This window comes from Cucurbita maxima, unplaced genomic scaffold (genome assembly GCF_002738345.1).
Source record: "Cucurbita maxima cultivar Rimu unplaced genomic scaffold, Cmax_1.0 Cma_Scf00102, whole genome shotgun sequence".
NCBI classification, from domain to species: domain Eukaryota; kingdom Viridiplantae; phylum Streptophyta; class Magnoliopsida; order Cucurbitales; family Cucurbitaceae; genus Cucurbita; species Cucurbita maxima.
Window position 1 is genome coordinate 6,584 of NW_019272118.1, and position 12,055 is coordinate 18,638.

General features: G+C 32.5%; 1 non-coding gene across 1 annotated transcript; it reads left to right on the top strand.

Annotated features, from left to right (window-relative positions):
• The first annotated feature begins 1,395 nt into the window (after positions 1-1,395).
• On the top strand, positions 1,396-1,468 carry TRNAF-GAA. The gene has a single exon. It is a non-coding gene; the product is annotated as a tRNA-Phe (tRNA).
• The last annotated feature ends 10,587 nt before the right edge of the window (positions 1,469-12,055 follow it).

The window sequence follows — 12,055 nt, forward strand, 5'->3', positions numbered from 1 at the left end:
TAGGAATATATGATCCCCTACCAACAATTCCATGTCCTTGCGCCTTAGATCTGCATAGCTTTTCTCTCGGCTTTGTGCGGTTTGTATCCTAGCTTTAATCTTCTAGACTGCGGCGTTGGTAATTTGCATAGCTCTGGTCCAATAGTTCTCGTTTGCCCCCCTTCTTCCCAAAAGATAGGGGATCAAAATCTTCGTCCGTAGAGAACCTCATATGTGGTCATTTTTATGGTTGCTTGGCAACTATTATTATAAGAGAATTTCATAAGGGGTAGGTATTTATCCCAGCTTCCTGCTAAATCGATCACATATGTCCTCAACATGTCTCCCAATATTTGCTTGAGCATTTCTGTTTGACCATCTGTTTATGGGTGGAATGTCGTACTATAACTGCGTACCCAATGCCTTTTCTTGAATTTTCCAAAAGCGAGATTTAAATCTGGCATCTCGGTCTAATAGTATTGCCTTTTGTTGAATTTCCAGAAGCGTACCCAATACCTTTACTGATGAATATTTATTTTTAATGTTAGCAAGAGTAGCTCAGTTGGGAGATTGTTAGACGGAAGATTTGATGGTCACACGTGTTTTATCCACGTTCAACGCACCTAATACAAGTTTATTACCTGACTATACAATCTAAAAACACAACTTGCTTATTCAATATAAAATTAGTGATTATTTCTTTTTTTTAAATATAATGAATTAGCGGAAGTACCTTTACTTATGAATTTTCATTTTTAATATTAGCGGGGATAGCTCTGTTGGGAGAGCATCAGACTGAAGATTTGAAGGTCACGTGTTTGATCTTCACGTTCACCGCACCTGATTCTAGTTGTATAACCCGACTATTCAATCTAAAATTAGTCATTATTCCTTTCTGAAATCTCAATGAATTATCGGAAATACCTAACGTGTTCTAGTTCACCGCACCTTATACAAGTTGGATAACTTGAATATCTTATTAAAAATTAGTGATTATTTCTATTTAAACTTAAAATGAATTAGAGAAAATACCTTTACTGATGAATTTTCATTTTTAATGTTAGTGTGGATAGCTCAGTTGAGAGAGCATTAGATTGAAGATTTAAAGTTCCCGTGTTCGATCTCGCATAATTTGACTATTCAATTTAAAATTAGTGATTATTTCTTTCTAAAATTTCAATTAATTAGCGTAAATACTTTTACTTAAAAATTTTCATTTTTAATGTTAGCAGGTATAGCTCAGTTTGGAGAGCGTCAAATTTAAGATTTGAAGGTCACGTGTTCGATCTCCTTGTTCACCCCACACCTATTTCGCATAACCTGACTATTCAATAGAAAATTAGTCATTATTTCTTTTTAAAATCTCAATGAATTATCTAAAATACTTTTACTGATGAATTTTTATTTCGAATGATTGCGGGGATAACTCAGTTGGGAGAGCGTCAGACTGAAGATTTGAAGGTCACGTGTTCGATCCACGTTCATCGCGCTTTGTTCAAGTGGCATAATTTGACTTTAAAATTAGTGGCATTAACGATTATTTCTTTTTAAAATCTCAATCTCAATGAATTAGAGGAAGATCGGCCACGTTTTTTATCCAGGATAATTTTACCTTTACTTTATGAATTTTCAATTTTAATATTAGTGAGGGGAGTGTCATATTGAAGATTTAAAGGTATCTCAATCTCAATGAATTAGAGGAAGATTTGTCACGTTTTTTATCCAAGTGGCATAATTTTACCTTTACTATATGAATTTTCAATTTTAATATTAGTGAGGAGAGTGTCATATTAAAAATTTAAAGGTAATGTGTGTTTGATCCAGGTTCATTGCATTAGCGATTATTTCTTTTTAAAATCTCAATCTCAATGAATTAGAGGAAGATCTGTCACGTTTTTTATCCAACTGGCATAATGAATTAGCGGAAATACCCTTACACATGAATTTTGATTTTTAATGTTAGCGGGGATAGCTCAGTTGGGAATGAATATCTGAAGGTTACATGTTTAATCCATGTTCACCGCACTTGGTTTACGTTGCATAAATCTATTAAGTTGCATAACTTTCTTCAATCTAAAATTAGTTATTATTTCTTTTTAAAATATAATGAATTAGCGGAAATACCTTTACTTATGATTTTTTTTTCAAATATTAGTGTGGATAACTCAGTTTTGGGAGCGTCAGACTGAAAATCTGAAGGTCACGTGTTCGATCCACGTTCACCGCACCTGATTCAAGTCACATAACTCGACTCTTGACTATTCAATTTAAAATTAGTGATTATTTCTTTTTAAAATTATTTCTTTTTAAAATCTCAATGAAATAGTGAAAGTATCTTTAGCAATGAATTATTTTTAATGTTAGCTGGGCATAACCTGACTATTCAATCTAGAATTAGTGATTGATTATTGCTTTTTAAAATCTCAATGAAGTAGTGAAAATATTTTTATTTTTAATGTTAGCTGGAGATTCAAGTTGAGTAAGTTGCATAACCGGACTATTCAATCTAAAATTAGTGATTATTGTTTTTTAAAATCTCAATGAAGTAGTGAAAATATCTTTACCGATAAATTTTTATTTTTAATGTTAGCGGGATAGCTCAGTTTGGAGAGCATCAATGAAGATCTAAAAGTCACGTGTTTGATCCACGTTCATGGCACCTAATTCAAGTTTACTAACTTGCATAACCTGAATATTCAATCTAAAATTAGTGATTTAAAATTACTTGACTTTTACGATGAATTTTTATTTTTAAGGTTAGCTGGAGATTGAAGTTTCCTAAGTTGCATAACCTGACTATTGAATCTAAAATTAGTGATTATTTCTTTTTAAAATTTCAGTGAAGTAGTGAAAATATCTTTAATGATGAATTTTTATTTTTAATGTTAGCACGATAGCTCAGTTTGGAGAGCACCAGTGAAGATCTAAAAGTCACGTGTTTGATCCACGTTCACCACACCTAATTCAAGTTGACTAACTTGCATAACCCGAATATTCAATCTAAAATTAGTGATTATTTCTTTTTAAAATTACTTGACTATATAATCTAAATTTAGTGATTATTTCTTTTTAAAATTTTTAAATTTTCATTTTCAATGTTACAGGGGATAGCTTAGTTGGGAGAGCGTAATATTGAAGATTTGAAGGTCACGTGTTTGTTCGACCTTCACCACATCTGATTCAAGAAGTATAACTTACTATCTTATCTAAATTCAAAGATGATTTCTTTTTAAAATTTCAATGATTTAGCTTAAATAATTTTACTGATGAACTTTCATTATAATGTTAGCTCAATTCAACTGGAAGTGAGTCGGTAGATTTAAAGATAGCTTGGATTCCTAATTCTTTATTTGACTATAAATGCTCCGTAAGACATTTAGTAAAATGACTCATTTGATTGCATGGAACAATAAAATTGATCTTCCCATAGAATTGTCAATACATTATACTTTCAATGTTGCTAAGTTGAGTCCCTTTGATGTAGGTGATGATTTTTCTGATTCGAGGACGAATCCTGAAGAGGGGGATGATGATAAGAATCATGGTGTACATTCTACTTTCAATGTTACTGAGTTGAGTTTTTTTGATGTAGGTGATGATTTTTCTGATTCGAGGACGAATCCTTTTGAAGAGGGGGATGATGATAAGAATCACGGTGTTCCAACTTGACCTATTACACAACCCAAGGCCAAGAAGATTCAACAAGCATTCATACTTCATCTACAAAATTAGATAGGCTAGGTTCAACCGTCATTTCATAAGTAAATATTTGCACGGTTGAAGTAGCGGATGAAGTTGCAAGCATCATTTCATGAGTGGTTAGAAAACTTTATTTATTATTTTAATTTCATAAAGTTTGTAATGCTCAAATTGACTTCGTCTTCTGTGGAGATTTAAAGGGATCGAGATTAAATCACGGGCACTAACTTTTTTTGTGGGGAGACTATAAATACCCACAAATTATTATGTAAAAGCATATTTGTGATCAATGAAATTGATCTCTTAAGTTGAGACGTTCCCCCTTATAGAAATCTGAACATATCTTTGTCATTTTTAAGTTTGATGCAATTCTTGTGGTAGATTGCATCTGAGTTATTCAGTCAAGCCATGATCAAGTTCTATTGTGGATTGACTCAATTTAGAAAAAGGTTCCAAATCTTGCTTCTCACTCTTGGATCTTACAATCTAATTCTAGCTTTATCTCTTGGTTTATCCAAATTTTGTATAAGAAGCTGTTAATTTCTTTAATACAAGGGTTCTTGCTTCTACAAAAGCTTTGCTCGTTGGGCTGAAGATTACGGTTGGTCTATCATCCTTCAACAGGATCTTCTATCCCCATGGACTTTCTCTGATGCAGTCGTTCTTCTAACGCCAGTGACACGTCCAGTTGTCGAGATTGGTAATGTGAGTTTGTAACCCATCCATTGAGGTTCTTGGAATGATTCTATAGCTTATCATTTCCATGTTGGGAGTTAGATCATGGGTCTTGGGCGAAGGAATCCTTGGTTTACCGCCCCTTGGAGTTGAAGGAAGTGTCATAAGGCTAATTGTTTTTCAATTTTATTGATTTGTTTGAGTGATTTTATTTGATTTTATTTCAATTTTGTCAAACTCAGTAATTACTTTATGTGCTAGATCAAAATAAGATGCATAAAAAGAACTTGTAGTAATTAGTTTATTCATCGACCTTTAATCTTAAAAGTAACTTAAAATATTGCAATATTGTGATTCAATCGCCTATTATGAAATTAGGCTCGAACTAAAAAAATAATATTTTTAAAAGATGGAAAAATTCATGAACCAACCAAAATATGTATTCAAAGATGAAGAATTCACAACAACAATCACAAACAATATTAATAAGCATCTTGTCTTCTGGTTTGTCACAATTTCAAACATGAACAAACCTCAATTTCGAGCCGGTGAGTATTATGGATCATAATCGACAATACTTTGCAAGTAGCTTTGAGCATTCACAAAAGGTCGAAAGTTGAATTTCTTTAGAATTGTAACCGAATAACATATGATTATTGTTGAATTTCTAAAAAATACACCACAAATTTCATTTATAGATATAAATGGAACCATTGATATAAAACCGTGATTATATAATTGCATCTTCACTAACAAACCCACCTCAGAGTGATCATCTTCACTAGAGGCTGCAAATTAAGTAGCCTTCCTGGATTACTCAAAAGTGAAGTTTTAAGAAGCTATATTTGAGCAAGAAAAATCATGTTACATGTTTCTAGGATACCACGGAGACACCAATGCAAGCAATCACTACCACTCGAAGTTTCTTTGATATTGTAGTTGGATCTATGAGACTCATCCCTCTGATGTGAAAGAGTAGTTATATCCAACATTCTTACTTGTGTGCCTCTTACAGTACTCTCAACAAATGGATCGCTTGATCTATTATACTTACTTTACTTCCTCTTGATAACGGTGTGGTATTGACACAACTCATATTGCCGATAATCATCACTTACATCCAAAACCAGAGTATAGCGGTCGACTATCGTCAAGGACCCATTCACCATTTCAATCATTTCTCTAAATTTTATGATGCTCTAGTGTTAGATTTCATGGGAATATTGCAGTAGTAAAGTCTTAAAATGTCTATATATCAAAACTGTTTAACACTTTTCAAATCTTGATTTTTGGCTGTTTGTGTTTTTTTTTTTTTTTTTTACTTGTGTTCCTAATCTTCCCTGTGTGTTTTTGTTACATTTTTTTTAATTATGTTAGCAATTAGCCAATTTAATCAATTCTTCCTTTATGTTTTTTTTAATTATGTTAGCCATTACTTTTGGCTAATTTAATCTACTCTATTTATTTTATTTTATTTTTTTGCTATTGATGGACTTATCTTTCTGAAACATACTAAATAAAACTAAATAATTGGTTAAGAGAGGATATGAGATATAACTTATGGTTAAATCTCTTTCCATATGAGAATAACTCATTCTCATGTCCATCTTTGCAACCATGTACTAAATTAAGGATTTTATTTCTCTTTGGTCAAAATCATAAGGACAAAATTAAAGTGGTAGTTAGTCAATTATAATATTTGACATGCTCGTTTTCAAACTACTTTAAATAGGTGAAAGAAAGCTTGAGAATAACTTAGTTTCACTAATCTGACACGTGTTGGGCATGTACTGAACACTTTAATATAATGGATGCATTACAAATTTATAATCCAACATTTTGTATCACCTTGACTTTGAATATATTTTGAGAGTGAAACGTACCTTAAGCTTTTTTTTAAGTATACAAACATATAAACTTATTTATATGAATTTATTTTTAATATAAAATTGATAAATTTTTTGAAATAATTCTTTTTAATTAATGTATCATTATCACATCAGTGTCCTAGTTTTTTACAAATGACATGTTACCATATCTATTTGGTATCATATTTATGTCTCGTATCTATATCTCATTTTTATTTTTGTGACTCTGAGATATTTTGCTTTTATAAATAGATATTTTCACGAAAATAAGTTTAATTTATGTTGAGATGTAGAATAAAAATTGACACTTAAGGATGACATCTTCTTGAATCTTTGTTTTGTTCTAGTAAATGTATAAAAGTTTATCACCACTTTATCATGTGGGGTTTATTATTGCCCATTCTATTTTTTCACCCAGGTTGATCATAGTAGGCATAATTCAAATAAGTGTTTTCTTTTTCTCTCGTACAATAATTTCTTTCTTTTGAAGACGCGGGGTATCGATCCCCGTACCTCTCACATGCTAAGTGAGCACTCTACTATCTGAGCTACATCCCCACAATTTTTGCATCACAAAACTCTAAATTTTTCGTCATCAATAATAGTGAAAATGAATAAATATTGCTACACAACAGGTCATGAATAAGAAATAATAATAGATAGTCTTATTTTTGGAGATGCGGGGTATCAATCCCCGTACCTCTCGCATGCTAAATGAGCGAATAGAAATAAAATAGTAATAGCGAATAGTTTCTTTTGGAGATATGGGGTATCGATCCAATCCCTGTACCTCTCGCATGCTAAATGAGCGAATAGAAATAAAATAGTAATAGCGAATAGTTTCTTTTGGAGATATGGGGTATCGATCCAATCCCTGTACCTCTCGCATGCTAAATGAGCGAATAGAAATAAAATAGTAATAGCGAATAGTTTCTTTTGGAGATATGGGGTATCGATCCAATCCCTGTACCTCTCGCATGCTAAATGAGCGAATAGAAATAAAATAGTAATAGCGAATAGTTTCTTTTGGAGATATGGGGTATCGATCCAATCCCTGTACCTCTCGCATGCTAAATGAGCGAATAGAAATAAAATAGTAATAGCGAATAGTTTCTTTTGGAGATATGGGGTATCGATCCAATCCCTGTACCTCTCGCATGCTAAATGAGCGAATAGAAATAAAATAGTAATAGCGAATAGTTTCTTTTGGAGATATGGGGTATCGATCCAATCCCTGTACCTCTCGCATGCTAAATGAGCGAATAGAAATAAAATAGTAATAGCGAATAGTTTCTTTTGGAGATATGGGGTATCGATCCAATCCCTGTACCTCTCGCATGCTAAATGAGCGAATAGAAATAAAATAGTAATAGCGAATAGTTTCTTTTGGAGATATGGGGTATCGATCCAATCCCTGTACCTCTCGCATGCTAAATGAGCGAATAGAAATAAAATAGTAATAGCGAATAGTTTCTTTTGGAGATATGGGGTATCGATCCAATCCCTGTACCTCTCGCATGCTAAATGAGCGAATAGAAATAAAATAGTAATAGCGAATAGTTTCTTTTGGAGATATGGGGTATCGATCCAATCCCTGTACCTCTCGCATGCTAAATGAGCGAATAGAAATAAAATAGTAATAGCGAATAGTTTCTTTTGGAGATATGGGGTATCGATCCAATCCCTGTACCTCTCGCATGCTAAATGAGCGAATAGAAATAAAATAGTAATAGCGAATAGTTTCTTTTGGAGATATGGGGTATCGATCCAATCCCTGTACCTCTCGCATGCTAAATGAGCGAATAGAAATAAAATAGTAATAGCGAATAGTTTCTTTTGGAGATATGGGGTATCGATCCAATCCCTGTACCTCTCGCATGCTAAATGAGCGAATAGAAATAAAATAGTAATAGCGAATAGTTTCTTTTGGAGATATGGGGTATCGATCCAATCCCTGTACCTCTCGCATGCTAAATGAGCGAATAGAAATAAAATAGTAATAGCGAATAGTTTCTTTTGGAGATATGGGGTATCGATCCAATCCCTGTACCTCTCGCATGCTAAATGAGCGAATAGAAATAAAATATTACATCATAGAACCCTAAATTTCCCATCATCAATAATAGTGAAAATGAAAAAATATCGCTACTCATTATGTCATAAATAAGGAAATATTGAATAGAAATAAAATATTAATAATAAAATAGTTTCTTTTAGAGATGCGAGGTATCAATCCCCGTACCTCTCGTATGCTAAGCCGTACCTCTCGCATGTTAAGCAAAGCTAGATCCCTACAATTCTTGTATCTCAAAACCCTAAATTTTCCATCATCAATAATAGTGAAAATGAAGAAATATCGCTACTCAACATGTCATGAATAAGGAAAAATTGAAAAGAAGTAATTTTCAAAATAGTGACATGAAAAACTATCCCGGCTCATTATGTCGTAAATAAGAAAAAATTGAAAAGAAATAATATATCAACCCCATAACTTTCCACATCAGAAGTGAGCGCTCTATTATCTAAGCTATATCCCCACAATTCGTACTACAATTTCTTGAAGGGGCATTTTGAGAATCAAACTTGAGACCTCTCACACCCAAAGCAAGAATCATACCACTAGACCAAATGCCCTTGTTTTACCACTTGAAATGTATGTATGAAGCCTTAGGCCTAGGTATTAAGGTCGTATTTTGTTGTATTGCAGGAAACACATGAAGTCCTTAGATGTAGAATGTCTGGGAGAATAAAGCCTTTGGATGGGATGTTAAGAAAGACTGAGTATTAAGAGCATGATGGTAAGTATAAAATGATGTGTCTTGGAGAATAAAGCCTTGGGATGGGATGTTAAGAAAGACTATGAGTATTAAGAGCATGATGGTAAGCATAAAATGATGTGTCTTGGAGAATAAAGCCTTGGGATGGGATGTTAAGAAAGACTATGAGTATTAAGAGCATGATGGTAAGTATAAAATGTCGAATATGAAGTTAGGTTGATGTCAAATATGAAGTCTTTTGATAAAAAAAGATTTAGACAAAGGGGCATTTCAAGAATTGAACTCAAAACCTCTTGCACCCTAAATAAGAATCACACCACTAAACCAAATGCCTTCTTGAACATCAAATATTTTTAGCTTTTACTCAAATATATTTTCTCTTAGTAGTTGGAGGACATTGTTATAATATAAAAGGGTTATCAAATAAACCAACAACCCAACAAAAAAAACAAACTAAATCAATTTGGGTTGGATTGATTCGGTTCAGTTCATCCGTTTGTTTGATTTAATTTTTTCATTTTATCTCGTATGACAAGAAAATAAAGTTGAATTGAATGCACCTTAGTTTCATTTATGAGAAACTCAATGAAACACATTAATAGTACTCAGAGTTGGAGTCTATAAGCATTTCATGAACTTCAATGCAATTCATGCTTCATTAAAGATGAGATAAACTTTGGGGAACTTTAAATTACTTCATGTGGAGTTTCAATTACTATATGCTAGTTACCATCTTTAGGATTAACTAATTGGACACGAATTCATGAATTTAGGGAAATTTTTGTGTAATTATCAACTACAACTTATGTTTTCAAATTTTTAGGACATAATTTAGGTAGCTGTTTTTATGAGTCATAAACTTGTTTCTTTGCATAATATGGATTTAGTTGAACTAATACTATCGATAAGATGGAGAAAGAAATTGTCTTTGAAATGACTAATAGACCTAGGTTCATCGTTGTTGTTTTTTAACTTGTGATTTTGCAGAAAGTTTAACTAATATGAACTGTCATGTCACAAGAGCTTTAAGGTAAATCAAGAATATACCCTAAACATCATTCAAGATGACAATAAAATGGAGTTAAATTGAACGCACTTTAGTTTCATGTTTGGCGTGTTTAAGATAAAGCATAATTGTATTAATGATATTGAGCCTAGAGTCTATAAGAATTTAATGATCTTAAGAGAAATTCCTATTTTATTAGAGGATACCAACTTTATTTAAGGTACAAGGAGTTCAAGAAACTGGATTTGAATCTGGTTAAGGAACAACAAGATTTGAAAGTTTTGAGTTCTAGACCAAATTTGTACCTAATTATTACTTTTGATGACTAATTATAAATTAAGAGAAAAATATTTTTGTAAAGATAGATTAAACTCTAAAGCTTTGGTGACGAAACCATGTTTAGACTAGCAGTTTAAAGTCAGGAGATGCGGTCACAGGTGTGATTATTTTGGATGGGTTCGTATGAGGGAGCCTTCAAAGGTTGTGCACTCACAGATGGGGTTGTTATGCAGCGTTAGTCTGTCTTTGTGTTTGAGTTTTTTTTTTTTGTATTTTTTTTTTGTAATTCTATCCCAAACACTTTTTTTTTGTTTGGATAAATTTGAACAACACCGTCTTATAATTTAATTTAATTTTATATTTAATGTGGTGTTGTTTTCTCAATCTCATTTTAATTTTACAACATTATTTTATATTAATTTACTTTTATTTTTATTTGTTTTTATTTGTTTTCACTTTCAATTTTAGTTTCTATTTGAGTTTTGAACCTTTGAAATTTGGGTTGTGACAGATTGGTATCAGAGCAGCCGGATTTTAAATTATATAAATTTTTTCTTAGGATAAAGAGTCGTATATCTCTATGACTCAGCTCAATGACATGTCTCTCCGCGACCAAGTAAGCAGTCTAACCCTATTTTGTAGTATATGATATGTTGTAAAACTTGTATAAATTTATTGTATGTTTTGATTTTCGTGGTAGTTATAAAATGTCCTTGGACGTTAAAGAGTGAACGTTAACTATATAAGACAATACTGGATCAACGTTATAGTGTCTAGATATCGTGAGGAGGAAAAGAGTGTTCATGAGATATATAACTAGCCTTAGGAAAACAGAGAGTTTTCGTTGCACAGTGCGAGACATCTAATCCGTGAAATTTTGGTACTATAAATGAAGAAACTAGAGATGGTCCCCAAACGTCTGTATGGACCATTTCCAATCGCACTTTCTTTGATTCTCTAGCAGCTTTTGTGAAGCTAACTCGTTTATATTTTTCCATAACGCAGCTCTCACAAACACCCATATCAATAGATTTTAGGCCTTCTAAAACTTCATTTGCACCCATCATCTTCATTTCTTTGATGCTCATATGTGCAAGTCTATTGACACTGCTGTAGGGTGTAAAAACTTGGTTGTTGTTGCTGTTACTTGAATTGGAAACACTCTTAGCAACAACAATCTTTTTTATACGCTCTAGTTGGTGTATAGGGTTCCATATTTTAGGTCATGCTACCACCATGACACCCTTCACAATCTTTCCCAAACTCTTTCCAAACTCGGCTGCATAACCTGTGCTATCCAACTGACCAATAGAGATCAAATTCTTCTTGAGATCAGAAATATTTCTGACATTCTATAATGTCCACTCACTCATTTCCTGTTAGAGTTTATATGTAGACATCTCTCTTCCCTTCAATCTCCAACGCTTTGTTGTCGGAAATATACACCTTCCTAACATTTCCTTATTGGAAATTTTGAAAAAATTCCTTACTTGTTGACGAATGAAACGATGCAACTGAATCTAAATCCAAAATTCAATTGGGCTATTCACGCTAAGGATTAAAGTATTCTCAGTATCTTCTGCTGAATATATGAAATTATTGTTATCTTCAAATTTGTGATTTTTCTTTTCTTCAATTTTGTATAATCTGTCCGAAAGTGTTATTTTTCTCCACAATTTCAACTCTTTTCGTTTTGTTTGTTTGGAGATTTTTCACAGTTTCTTAATTTTGATTGCCCATGTTTGTTTGGGCTCTTTGATTTACTTCTTCCC